Raw genomic sequence first — 12,500 nt, 5'->3', positions numbered from 1 at the left:
CATCATCATCACCACCACCACCATCATCATCACCACCATCATCATCATCATCACCATCACCATCATCAATTATCACCATCATCACATTTACATTTAAGTGGCATGGTACATTTAACTTTACATTTAAGTCATTTAACAGACGCTCTTATCCAGAGCGACTTACAAATTGGTGCATTCACCTTATGACATCCAGTGGAACAGCCACTTTACAATAGTGCATCTAAATCTTTTTAGGGGGGGTGAGAAGGATTACTTTATCCTATCCTAGGTATTCCTTGAAGAGGTGGGGTTTGAGGTGTCTCCGGAAGGTGGTGATTGACTCCGCTGTCCTGGCGTCGTGAGGGAGTTTGTTCCACCATTGGGGGGCCAGAGCAGCGAACAGTTTTGACTGGGCTGAGCGGGAACTGTACTTCCTCAGTGGTAGGGAGGCGAGCAGGCCAGAGGTGGATGAACGCAGTGCCCTTGTTTGGGTGTAGGGCCTGATCAGAGCCTGGAGGTACTGAGGTGCCGTTCCCCTCACAGCTCCGTAGGCAAGCACCATGGTCTTGTAGCGGATGCGAGCTTCAACTGGAAGCCAGTGGAGAGAGCGGAGGAGCGGGGTGACGTGAGAGAACTTGGGAAGGTTGAACACCAGACGGGCTGCGGCGTTCTGGATGAGTTGTAGGGGTTTAATGGCACAGGCAGGGAGCCCAGCCAACAGCGAGTTGCAGTAATCAAGACGGGAGATGACAAGTGCCTGGATTAGGACCTGCGCCGCTTCCTGTGTGAGTCAGGGTCGTACTCTGCGGATGTTGTAGAGCATGAACCTACAGGAACGGGACACCGCCTTGATGTTAGTTGAGAACGACAGGGTGTTGTCCAGGATCACGCCAAGGTTCTTAGCGCTCTGGGAGGAGGACACAATGGAGTTGTCAACCGTGATGGCGAGATCATGGAACGGGCAGTCCTTCCCGGGAGGAAGAGCAGCTCCGTCTTGCTGAGGTTCAGCTTGAGGTGGTGATCCGTCATCCACACTGATATGTCTGCCAGACATGCAGAGATGCGATTCGCCACCTGGTCATCAGAAGGGGGAAAGGAGAAGATTAATTGTGTGTCGTCCATCATCACCACCATCACCATCACCACCATCACCATCACCATCACCACCACCACCACCACCATCACCATCATCACCACCACCATCACCATCACCACCACCATCACCATCACCATCACCATCACCATCACCATCATCACCATCACCACCATCACCATCACCACCACCATCACCATCACCATCACCACCATCATCACCACCATCACCACCATCACCACCATCACCCCATGTTTTGTTGTACATCTGAAGGTGTGTGTCTGTCTGTGTGTTTGTGTGAGCGTTTCTTAGTCTGTGTGTGTGTGTGTGTGTGTGTGTGTGTGTGTGTGTGTGTGTGTGTGTGTGTGTGTGTGTGTGTGTGTGTGTGTGTGTGTGTGTGTGTGTGTCTGTATTTATGCCACAGTGTGTTGTTGTGTTAGTGTGTCCCTGTTCAACCGTTGTCTCTTTTGTCTCTTTGTGTGTGTGTGTGTCTGCCCCTAGACACTGATCTCAGCTCAGTGTTGTCTGTAGGATCAAACTAGTTGCCCCTAGACACTGATCTCAGCTCAGTTTAGTCTAGTGGTTACCACTATATGGCCAAGCTGCAAACTCTAAATTGGCTATATCTTAAAATTGTATGAACATAGAATGTATATTTTAGTTATTTGGTCTTAATTTAGGTTAGGGGTTAGCATACGGTTAGCATTGTTGTTAAGTGTAGATTTAAAAATCTGATTTTAATTGATACTCCCCATCCCGGATCCGGGAGCGTAATCATCGACTGACACTAATTAGCATAACGCAACGGACATAAATATTACAAGAAAATATTCCTATTTATGAAAATGACAAGTGAAATATTTTTGAGACACAGCTTAGCCTTTTGTTAATCACCCTGTCATCTCAGATTTTCAAAATATGCTTTACAGCCAAAGCAAGACAAGCATTTGTGTAAGTTAATCGATAGCCTAGCATAGCATTATGTCCAGCTAGCAGCAGGTAACTTGGTCACGAAAATCAGAAAAGCAATCAAATCGTTTAGCTTTGATGAGCTTCAAATGTTTTCACTCACGAGACTCCCAGTTAGATAGCCAATGTTCATTTTTTCCCAAAATATTATTTTTGTCAGCGAAATAGCTCAGTTTGTTCTTCCCGTTTGGCTGAGAAATCGATCGGAAATTACGGTCACGAAAACGCCGAAAAATATTCCAAATTAGCTCCATAATATCGACAGAAACACGGCAAACGTTGTTTATAATCAATCCTCAAGGTGTTTTTCAGATATCTATTCGATAATATATCCACCGGGACAATTGGTTTTTCAGAAGGACCGATTGGAAATATGGCTACCTCTGTATTTTACGCGAGAATCACTCCGGGAGCCATCAGGTGACCACTTACACATTGTAGCCGCTTACGGGTATTCTTCAACATAAATGCATAAAACTACGTCACAATGCTGTAGACACCTTGGGGAATACGTAGCAAAAAGTAATCTGGTTGATAGCCCATTCACTGCTCAATAGGGACGCATTGGAACGCAGAGCTTTCAAAAGATGAGTCACTTCCGGATTGGATTTTTCTCAGGCTTCCGCCTGCAACATCAGTTCTGTTTATACTCACAGACAATATTTTTACAGTTTTGGAAACTTTAGAGTGTTTTCTATCCTAAGCTGTCAATTATATATATATTCTAGCATCTGGTCCTGAGAAATAGGCCGTTTTACTATGGGTACATTATTTTTCCAAAAATGAAAATATTGCCCCCTAGCCACAACAGGTTTTAAGGAGATAAATTGTAGAAAATGACGAGGGAATCCCGGGTGGCACAGTGGTTAAGGGCGCTGTACTGCAGCGCCAGCTGTGCCACCAGAGACTCTGGGTTTGCGCCCAGGCTTTGTCGTAACCGGCTGCGACCGGGAGGTCCGTGGGGCGATGCACAATTGGCCTAGCCTAGGTTCTGATTTTGCAGCTTAGCCAGAAAGTGACAACCTTGCGTGAGGCTAAACCTGATTGTACATCTGTGTCTACGGCCAACGGTTACCAGGAGCGTCGTGTTACCTCTAACCCATTTGACTCCGCCCCCTCCAGCCTGAGAACCTCCTATTGGCCAGTAAGCTGAAGGGGGCGGCGGTTAAGCTAGCTGACTTTGGGCTCGCCATCGAGGTGCAGGGCGACCAACAGGCATGGTTTGGTGAGTACCGTGGAGTGGCTTCTCTCTTATGGGACCGGGACAGAAAATGTGTTTTTTTTCACACTACTGAGCTGAAACAAGCCGAGCTGAACTAGCCTGATTACACATCCACTGTAGTTTCTGGTACTGTGAGTGCTGTGAGTACTGTGAGTGCTGTGAGTGCTGTGAGTGCTGTGAGTGCTGTGAGTACTGTGAGTGCTGTGAGTGCTGTGAGTGCTGTGAGTGCTGTGAGTACTGTGAGTGCTGTGAGTACTGTGAGTACTGTGAGTACTGTGAGTGCTGTGAGTGCTGTGAGTACTGTGAGTGCTGTGAGTGAAAGGCTAATGGGAAAATGAATAATGCCAAGCCAGCACAGTGTGGTTCGGGTCGGGTCGGGTCTGCACACTAGTGTATTAGAGGACACACAGACCCTGAGGGGATCCCGGGTGGCACAGTGGTTAAGGGCGCTGTTGTGGCCCAATTGTGGCCTAGAATTGACCCCTAGCCTCTTACCACTTTTGAATTGTCAGGGCGGTAGTTAGCCTAAAAGAAAGGTCACTCAAATCAATCAATCAAACTATTGATACACTCATCCATTTATTCTCCCCTCCCTCCCTCCCTCCCTCCCTCCCTCCCTCCCTCCCTCCCTCCCTCCCTCCCCTCCCTCCCTCCCTCCCTCCCTCCCCTCCCTCCCCCTCCCTCCCTCCCTCCCTCCCTCCCTCCCTCCCCTACAGGTTTTGCTGGTACACCAGGCTACCTGTCTCCAGAGGTTCTGAGAAAGACCCATATGGGAAGCCTGTGGACATGTGGGCCTGTGGTAAACAAACAACCTTTTAATCTCTAACCTTTGACCTTTAGAACTAAACTAAATAACATACCTCTTATATGTGATTGTTCCAAATCATTGTTCCCTGCTGAAAGTTGGCTCAATTCCATTCCAATTCAGGAAGTGAAATTTCAAAAGGGGTCAGTTTGGGGTCAAGACTGTGTTGTGTCTTCCTGCCAGGGGTGATCCTGTACATCCTATTGGTCGGTTATCCTCCCTTCTGGGACGAGGACCAACACAGACTGTACCAGCAGATCAAGGCTGGGGCCTACGATGTGAGAACTACCAACCTCTATCTATCTCTCTGTCTGCCTGACTCTCTCCTCTCTACGACTCTCTCCTCTCTACGGGAGAACTACCAACCTCTATCTCTCTGTCTGTCTGACTCTCTCTCTCTACGATGGGAGAACTACCAACCTCTATCTCTCTGTCTGTCTGACTCTCTCTGTCTGACTGACTCTCTACGATGGGAGAACTACCAACCTCTATCTCTCTGTCTGACTCTCTCCTCTCTACGATGGGAGAACTACCAACCTCTATCTCTCTGTCTGACTCTCCTCTCTACGATGGGAGAACTACCAACCTCTATCTCTCTGTCTGTCTCTCTCCTCTCTACGATGGGAGAACTACCAACCTCTATCTCTCTGTCTGTCTGACTCTCTACGATGGGAGAACTACCAACCTCTATCTCTCTGTCTGACTGACTCTCTACAATGTGAGAACTACCAACCTCTATCTCTCTGTCTGACTGACTCTCCTCTCTATGATGTGAGAACTACCAACCTCTATCTCTCTGTCTGACTGACTCTCCTCTCTACAATGTGAGAACTACCAACCTCTATCTCTCTGTCTGATGGGAGAACTACCAACCTGACTCTCTCTATGATGTGAGAACTACCAACCTCTATCTCTCTGTCTGACTGACTCTCTCAACTCTCTCTGTCTGTCTGATGATGAGAACTACCAACCTCTATCTCTCTGTCTGACTGACTCTCTCCTCTCTACGATGGGAGAACTACCAACCTCTATCTCTCTGTCTGTCTGACTCTCTCCTCTCTACGATGGGAGAACTACCAACCTCTATCTCTCTGTCTGACTGACTCTCTCCTCTCTACGATGGGAGAACTACCAACCTCTATCTCTCTGTCTGACTGACTCTCTCCTCTCTACGATGTGAGAACTACCAACCTCTATCTCTCTGTCTGACTGACTCTCTCCTCTCTACGATGGGAGAACTACCAACCTCTATCTCTCTGTCTGACTGACTCTCTCCTCTCTACGATAGGAGAACTACCAACCTCTATCTCTCTGTCTGTCTGACTGTCTGTCTGTCTGTCTGTCTGTCTGTCTGTCTGTCTGTCTGTCTGACTGTCTGTCTCTCTGTCTCTCTCTGGGAGAACTACTCTATCTCTCTGTCTGACTCTCTACGATGGGAGAACTACCAACCTCTATCTATCTATCTATCTATCTCTCTGTCTGTCTCTCTGTCTGGAGAACTACCAACCTCTCTGTCTCTGTCTGTCTGTCTCTCTCTGTCCTTCTGTCTGTCTCTCTCTCTCTGTCTCTCTCTGTCTCTCTGTCTCTCTCTCTCTGTCTCTCTTTCTCTCTCTCTCTCTCTCTCTCTCTTTTCACTGGTGTTGGAAATTAATGAATTGATAGACAGAATGGTGGAATGTATTGATTGATTGATGGACTGACTGATTGTTTGTAATGTGTGTCTATAGTTCCGTCCCCAGAGTGGGACACAGTGACTCCTGATGCCAAAGACCTGATCAATAAGATGTTGACCATCAACCCCGGAAAACGCATCACCACCGCAGAGGCCCTCAAACACCCCTGGATCTGTGTATGGACACACACACACACACACACACACACACACACACACACACACACACACACACACACACACACACACACACACACACACACACACACACACACACACAGACACACACACACACACACACACACACACAGAAGCACACACGCACACAGAAGCACACTGATCTCACACACAATGAAACATTATTTGTATTGACACATTCAAACGTTTAAAAACAGACTGAGGAGCTAGTTAAAAAGCTAAGATTTAAAGTGGGCTTCTTCTTCTTCGTTTTTTAAAGAAGTAGATTTTGCCTGTCTCAAACAGCAGGAAGCAGATTGTCGTTCCTGCTCACACTGGACTTATTGTGACACCTTATTTTCCAAATACAGCAGACACACCACTCTAAATCCTTTGATGCCGTCTACCCTAGTTCCTTATCACAGGGGACAGTTGTAATTCTCGTCACTACATACGTAGATCTCTTCATTACTCATCACTACATCCTGAATCAGAGGGTTGTCTGGTCCTGAATCAGAAGGTTGTCTGGTCCCTCAGTAAAGTCCCGTAGATCTCTTCATTACTCGTCACTACATCCTGAATCAGAAGGTTGTCTGGTCCTGAATCAGAGGGTTGTCTGGTCCCTCAGTAAAGTCCACGTAGATCTCTTCATTACTCATCACTACATCCTGAATCAGAAGGTTGTCTGGTCCCTCAGTAAAGTCCCGTAGATCTCTTCATTACTCGTCACTACATCCTGAATCAGAAGGTTGTCTGGTCCTGAATCAGAGGGTTGTCTGGTCCCTCAGTAAAGTCCACAGATCTCTTCATTACTCGTCACTACATCCTGAATCAGAAGGTTGTCTGGTCCTGAATCAGAGGGTTGTCTGGTCCCTCAGTAAAGTCCCGTAGATCTCTTCATTACTCATCACTACATCCTGAATCAGAGGGTTGTCTGGTCCTGAATCAGAGGGTTGTCTGGTCCTCAGTAAAGTCCCGTAGATCTCTTCATTACTCATCACTACATCCTGAATCAGAAGGTTGTCTGGTCCTGAATCAGAGGGTTGTCTGGTCCCTCAGTAAAGTCCCAGTAGATCTCTTCATTACTCATCACTACATCCTGAATCAGAAGGTTGTCTGGTCCTGAATCAGAGGGTTGTCTGGTCCCTCAGTAAAGTCCCGTAGATCTCTTCATTACTCGTCACTACATCCTGAATCAGAAGGTTGTCTGGTCCTGAATCAGAGGGTTGTCTGGTCCCTCAGTAAAGTCCCGTAGATCTCTTCATTACTCGTCACTACATCCTGAATCAGAGGGTTGTCTGGTCCTTAATCAGAAGGTTGTCTGGTCCCTCAGTAAAGTCCCGTAGATCTCTTCATTACTCCCACTTTGTTTACAAACTTCCCAGTTGAAGTAAACCAATATAAGTGTTGGTTAACTCTTGAGGTCCCTCTTGTCTCCACTAAGTTAAAGGTAAATCCTCTTTTAGTTTGAGCTCTCCTCTTTTGGGTTCCCGGGACCACTAAGGCAGTTTAAAACCCCTAATGATGATTGAGTTCACTGAGATTTGGGTTCCTGGTACCACTAGGGCAGTTTAAAACCCCTAATGATGAATGAGTTCACTGAGATTTGGGTTCCCCTGTACCACTAGGGCAGTTTAAACCCCTAATCAGATTTGTAATAGTTTTGATTAAATGTAATTTAATGTATATGTATCTGTTACTGTATCTTGTAGTTTAAATATTTGTGTTGTTTATTGTATTGATCATATTGATTATTGGAATTGTTGTCCTCACGGAGACCCGAGGTCTCAATGGGATCCCTGTATAACATACCATTCTCTCTCAATTCAACTACATTCAGGGGCTTTATTGGCATGGAAACATGTTGTTAACATTGCCAAAGCAAGTGGAAGTAGATAATATACAAAAGTGAAGAAAAAACACAATATAAAATGAGCAGTAAACATGACATTCTCTTGTCTGCAATCAACGGTCCACTGTAGCTTCCATGATGCAGACAGGAGACTTGGAGTGTCTGAAGAAGTTCAACGCCAGGAGAAAACTCAAGGTAACACTCCTCTTTCACTGTCCTCTGTTCTATTCAGAAACTCAAGGTAACACTCTTTCACTGTCCTCTGTTCTATTCAGAAACTCAAGGTAACACTGTCTGGTCCTCTGTTCTATTCAGAAACTCAAGGTTGTCTCCTATACCCTATTCCCTATACCCTATTCAGTAAAGTTCCTATAGATCTCTTCCCTATACCCTATTCCCTATACCCTATTCCTATACCCTATTCCTATACCCTATTCCTATACTCTATTCCCTATACTCTAATACAGAGGGTTGTCTGGTCTATACCCTATTTCCTAAACCGTGTGTATACCCAGAACTCTATACCCTATTCCTGTTCCCGATACTCATCCTTATACCCTATTCCTGAATGCAGAAGGTTGTTCTGGTTCCTAATACCTTATACCCTGTACCCTATTCCTGGTCCCTATCCCCTATTCCTTATAATTCCCGTACATTATACCCTATACCATATTCTTATACCCTATTCATCCTGAATCTGTATACCCAGGCTCTATTCCCTGGTATTCCTGAATTCCAGAGGGTCCTGTCTATTCCCTCAGTACCCATTTCCTATTCCCTGTACCCTATCTCTATTCCCTTACTATTCCCTATACCTTATACCCTTTACCCTATTCCCTGTACCCTATCCCTATTCCTTATACCCTATGTCTGGTCCTGAATCATTCATGGTTCCCTGGTCCCTATTCCTTAACCCTATTCCCTGTTCCCGTTACCATATTCTTATACCCTATTCCTATACTATGCACTACTGTATACCCAGAGCTCTATTCCCTATACCCTATTCCCTGATATTTCATATACCCTATTCCCTATACCCTATTCCCCTATACCCTATTCCCTATAATTTCCTATTTCCTGTACCCTATTCCTATACCTTATACCCTGAACCCTATTCCCTGTACCCTATCCCCTATTCCTGACCTTATCCCTATTCCCTGTTCCCGTCCCTATTCCTGGACCCTATTCCCTATACTATGCACTACTGTATGGAACTCTATTCCTTATGCCCTATTCCTATACTATGCACCTGTATACCCAGATCTCTATTCCTATACCCCATTCCATATTTTAACCCTAATACCCATTTCCCTATTCCTGAAGTATTCCCTATATAACCCTGTACCCTATACCTTATACCCTGTACCCTATACCTTATACCCTATTCCTATACATTATAGTTAAATTCCCTATTCATTATTCCTATTCCTATTCATTATACCCTATTCCTGATACCCTATACCTATTCCTGATAGGCATTTTATAATACTCTGTTCCTATATGATTATTCCCTATACCCTAGATTTGGGTTATACCCTATTCCTATACCCTATACTCTATTCATTATAACCCCCAATTTTTTTTATTTATTTTAATTTTACCTTTATTTAACCAGGCAAGTCAGTTAAGAACATATTCTTATTTTCAATGACGGCCTGGGAACAGTTTAACTGCCTGCTCAGGGGCAGAACGACAGATTTGGACTAGTACCTTGATTACCCTATGTCCAACGCTCTAACCACTAGGTACGCTGCCGCCCTTATACCCCATACCCTATACCTTATTCCATATTCCCTATTCCTTATAAATATTTGTGTACCCTATACCTTATTCCATATTCCCTATTCCTTATACCCTATACCTTATTCCATATTCCCTATTCCTTATACCCTATTCCCTATACCCTATTCCTGATACCCTATTCATTATACCCTATTCCCTATACCTATTCCCTATTCCGTGCATTACTACAAGGCCCATAGAGGTCTGATCTAAAATACTTTGTTCATTTGTTATTTAATTCTACGGTTCTGTTTCTGTTTATTATTATTGTCAAAAAGAAAATATCACAATAAATATCCTTTAATAAAAGAGCAGTGCCTTTTATAGGGAATAGGGCACCCTTTGGGATGTAGCCAAGCACACACCCTTCTCTTTCTCACCCCCTTTCCACCTGCTTTGAAATGATCAGTCCTTCAGTAGAGACTATAGTACCACTGCTGTTGAAATGATCAGTCCTTCAGTAGAGACTATAGTACCACTGCTGTTGAAATGATCAGTCCTTCAGTAGAGACTATAGTACCACTGCTGTTGTCTCAAATGATCAGCCCTTCAGTAGAGACTATAGTACCACTGCTGTTGAAATGATCAGTCCTTCAGTAGAGACTATAGTACCACTGCTGTTGTCTGGTGAAATGATCAGTCCTTCAGTAGAGACTATAGTACCACTGCTGTTGTCTGGTGAAATGATCAGAAACTTCAGTAGAGACTAAGTACCACTGCTGTTGAAATGATCAGTCCTTCAGTAGAGACTATAGTACCACTGCTGTTGTCTGGTGAAATGATCAGTCCTTCAGTAGAGACTATAGTACCACTGCTGTTGTCTGGTGAAATGATCAGTCCTTCAGTAAGACTATAGTACCACTGCTGTCTGAAATGATCAGTCCTTCAGTAGAGACTATAGTACCACTGCTGTTGTCTGGTGAAATGATCAGTCCTTCAGTAGAGACTATAGTACCACTGCTGTTGAAATGATCAGCCCTTCAGTAGAGACTATAGTACCACTGCTGTTGTCTGGTGAAATGATCAGTCCTTCAGTAGAGACTATAGTACCACTGCTGTTGAAATGATCAGTCCTTCAGTAGAGACTATAGTACCACTGCTGGTGAAATGATCAGTCCTTCAGTAGAGACTATAGTACCACTGCTGTTGTCTGGTGAAATGATCAGTCCTTCAGTAGAGACTATAGTACCACTGCTATTCCTGATCAGTCCTTCAGTAGAGACTATAGTCCACTGCTGTTGAAATGATCAGTCCTTCAGTAGAGACTATAGTACCACTGCTGTTGTCTGGTGAAATGATCAGTCCTTCAGTAGAGACTATAGTACCACTGCTGTTGTCTGGTGAAATGATCAGCCCTTCAGTAGAGACTATAGTACCACTGCCTGTTGAAATGATCAGCCCTTCAGTAGAGACTATAGTACCACTGCTGTTCCTGTAGAGACTATAGAAATGATCAGTAGAGACCTATAGTCAGTAGAGACTATAGTACCACTGCTGTTGAAATGATCAGTCCTTCAGTAGAGACTATAGTACCACTGCTGTTGTCTGGTGAAATGATCAGTCCTTCAGTAGAGACTATAGTACCACTGCTGTTGTCTGGTGAAATGATCAGTCCTTCATTAGAGACTATTACCACTGCTGTTGAAATGATCAGTCCTTCATTCCTATAGTACCACTGCTGTTGAAATGATCAGTCCTTCAGTAGAGACTATAGTACCACTGCTGTTGAAATGATCAGTCCTTCAGTAGAGACTATTCCACTGCTGTTTTGGTGAAATTAGCCTTTAGAGACTTTACCTTCCTTCATTTAACTGCTGTTGCAAGATCAGTCCTTCAGTAGACATATTCTTGCTTTTCAAATGATCAGCCTTCAGTAGAGACTATAGTACCACTGCTGTTGAAATGATCAGTCCTTCAGTAGAGACTATAGTACCACCCTGTTGACTGATCAGTCCTGTAGAGACTTGTACCTTGTCAGCTCAGTCCTTCAGTAGAGACTATAGTACCACTGCTGTTGTCTGGTGAAATGATCAGTCCTTCAGTAGAGACTATAGTACCACTGCTGTTGAAATGATCAGTCCTTCAGTGAACTATATACCCCAGTAGAGACTATAGTACCACTATGATCCCTTCAGTTCCTATAGTACCACTGCTGTTGAAATGATCAGTCCTTCAGTAGAGACTATTACCACTGCTGTTGTCTGGTGAAATGATCCCTTCATAGAGACTATAGTACCACTGCTGTTGAAATGATCAGCCCTTCAGTAGAGACTATAGTACCACTGCTGTTGAAATGATCAGTCCTTCAGTAGAGACTATAGTACCACTGCTGTTGTCTGGTGAAATGATCAGTCCTTCAGTAGAGACTATTCCACTGCTGTTGAAATGATCAGTCCTTCAGTAGAGACTATAGTCCACTGCTGTTGAAATGATCAGTGTAGAGACTATAGTACCACTGCTGTTGAATGATCAGTCCTTCAGTAGAGACTATAGTACCACTGCTGTCTGATCAGTCCTTCAGTAGAGACTTTGTACCACTTGTTATTTAAATTCAGTCCTTCTGTATAGTACTGTTTGTCTGGTGAAATGATCAGTCCTTCAAGAAAATATCCACAATAAATGATCCTCCTTCAGTAAAATAGTACCAGTGCTGTTTGGTGAAATGATCAGGTAGAGACTATAGTACCACTGCTGTTGAAATGATCAGTCCTTCAGTAGAGACTACACCTATAGTACTGCTGTTGAAATGATCTCTGTAAATGATCAGTCCTTCAGTAGAGACTATTACCACTGCTGTTGAAATGATCAGTCCTTCAGTAGAGACTATAGTACCACTGCTGTTGAAATGATCAGTCCTTCAGTAGAGACTATAGTACCACTGCTGTTGAAATGATCAGTCCTTCAGTAGAGACTATAGTACCACTGCTGTTGTCTGGTGAAATGATCAGT

Source organism: Oncorhynchus keta, unplaced genomic scaffold (assembly GCF_023373465.1).
Source record: "Oncorhynchus keta strain PuntledgeMale-10-30-2019 unplaced genomic scaffold, Oket_V2 Un_contig_6966_pilon_pilon, whole genome shotgun sequence".
Lineage (NCBI taxonomy): Eukaryota > Metazoa > Chordata > Actinopteri > Salmoniformes > Salmonidae > Oncorhynchus > Oncorhynchus keta.
This window is presented reverse-complemented; position numbering follows the sequence as displayed.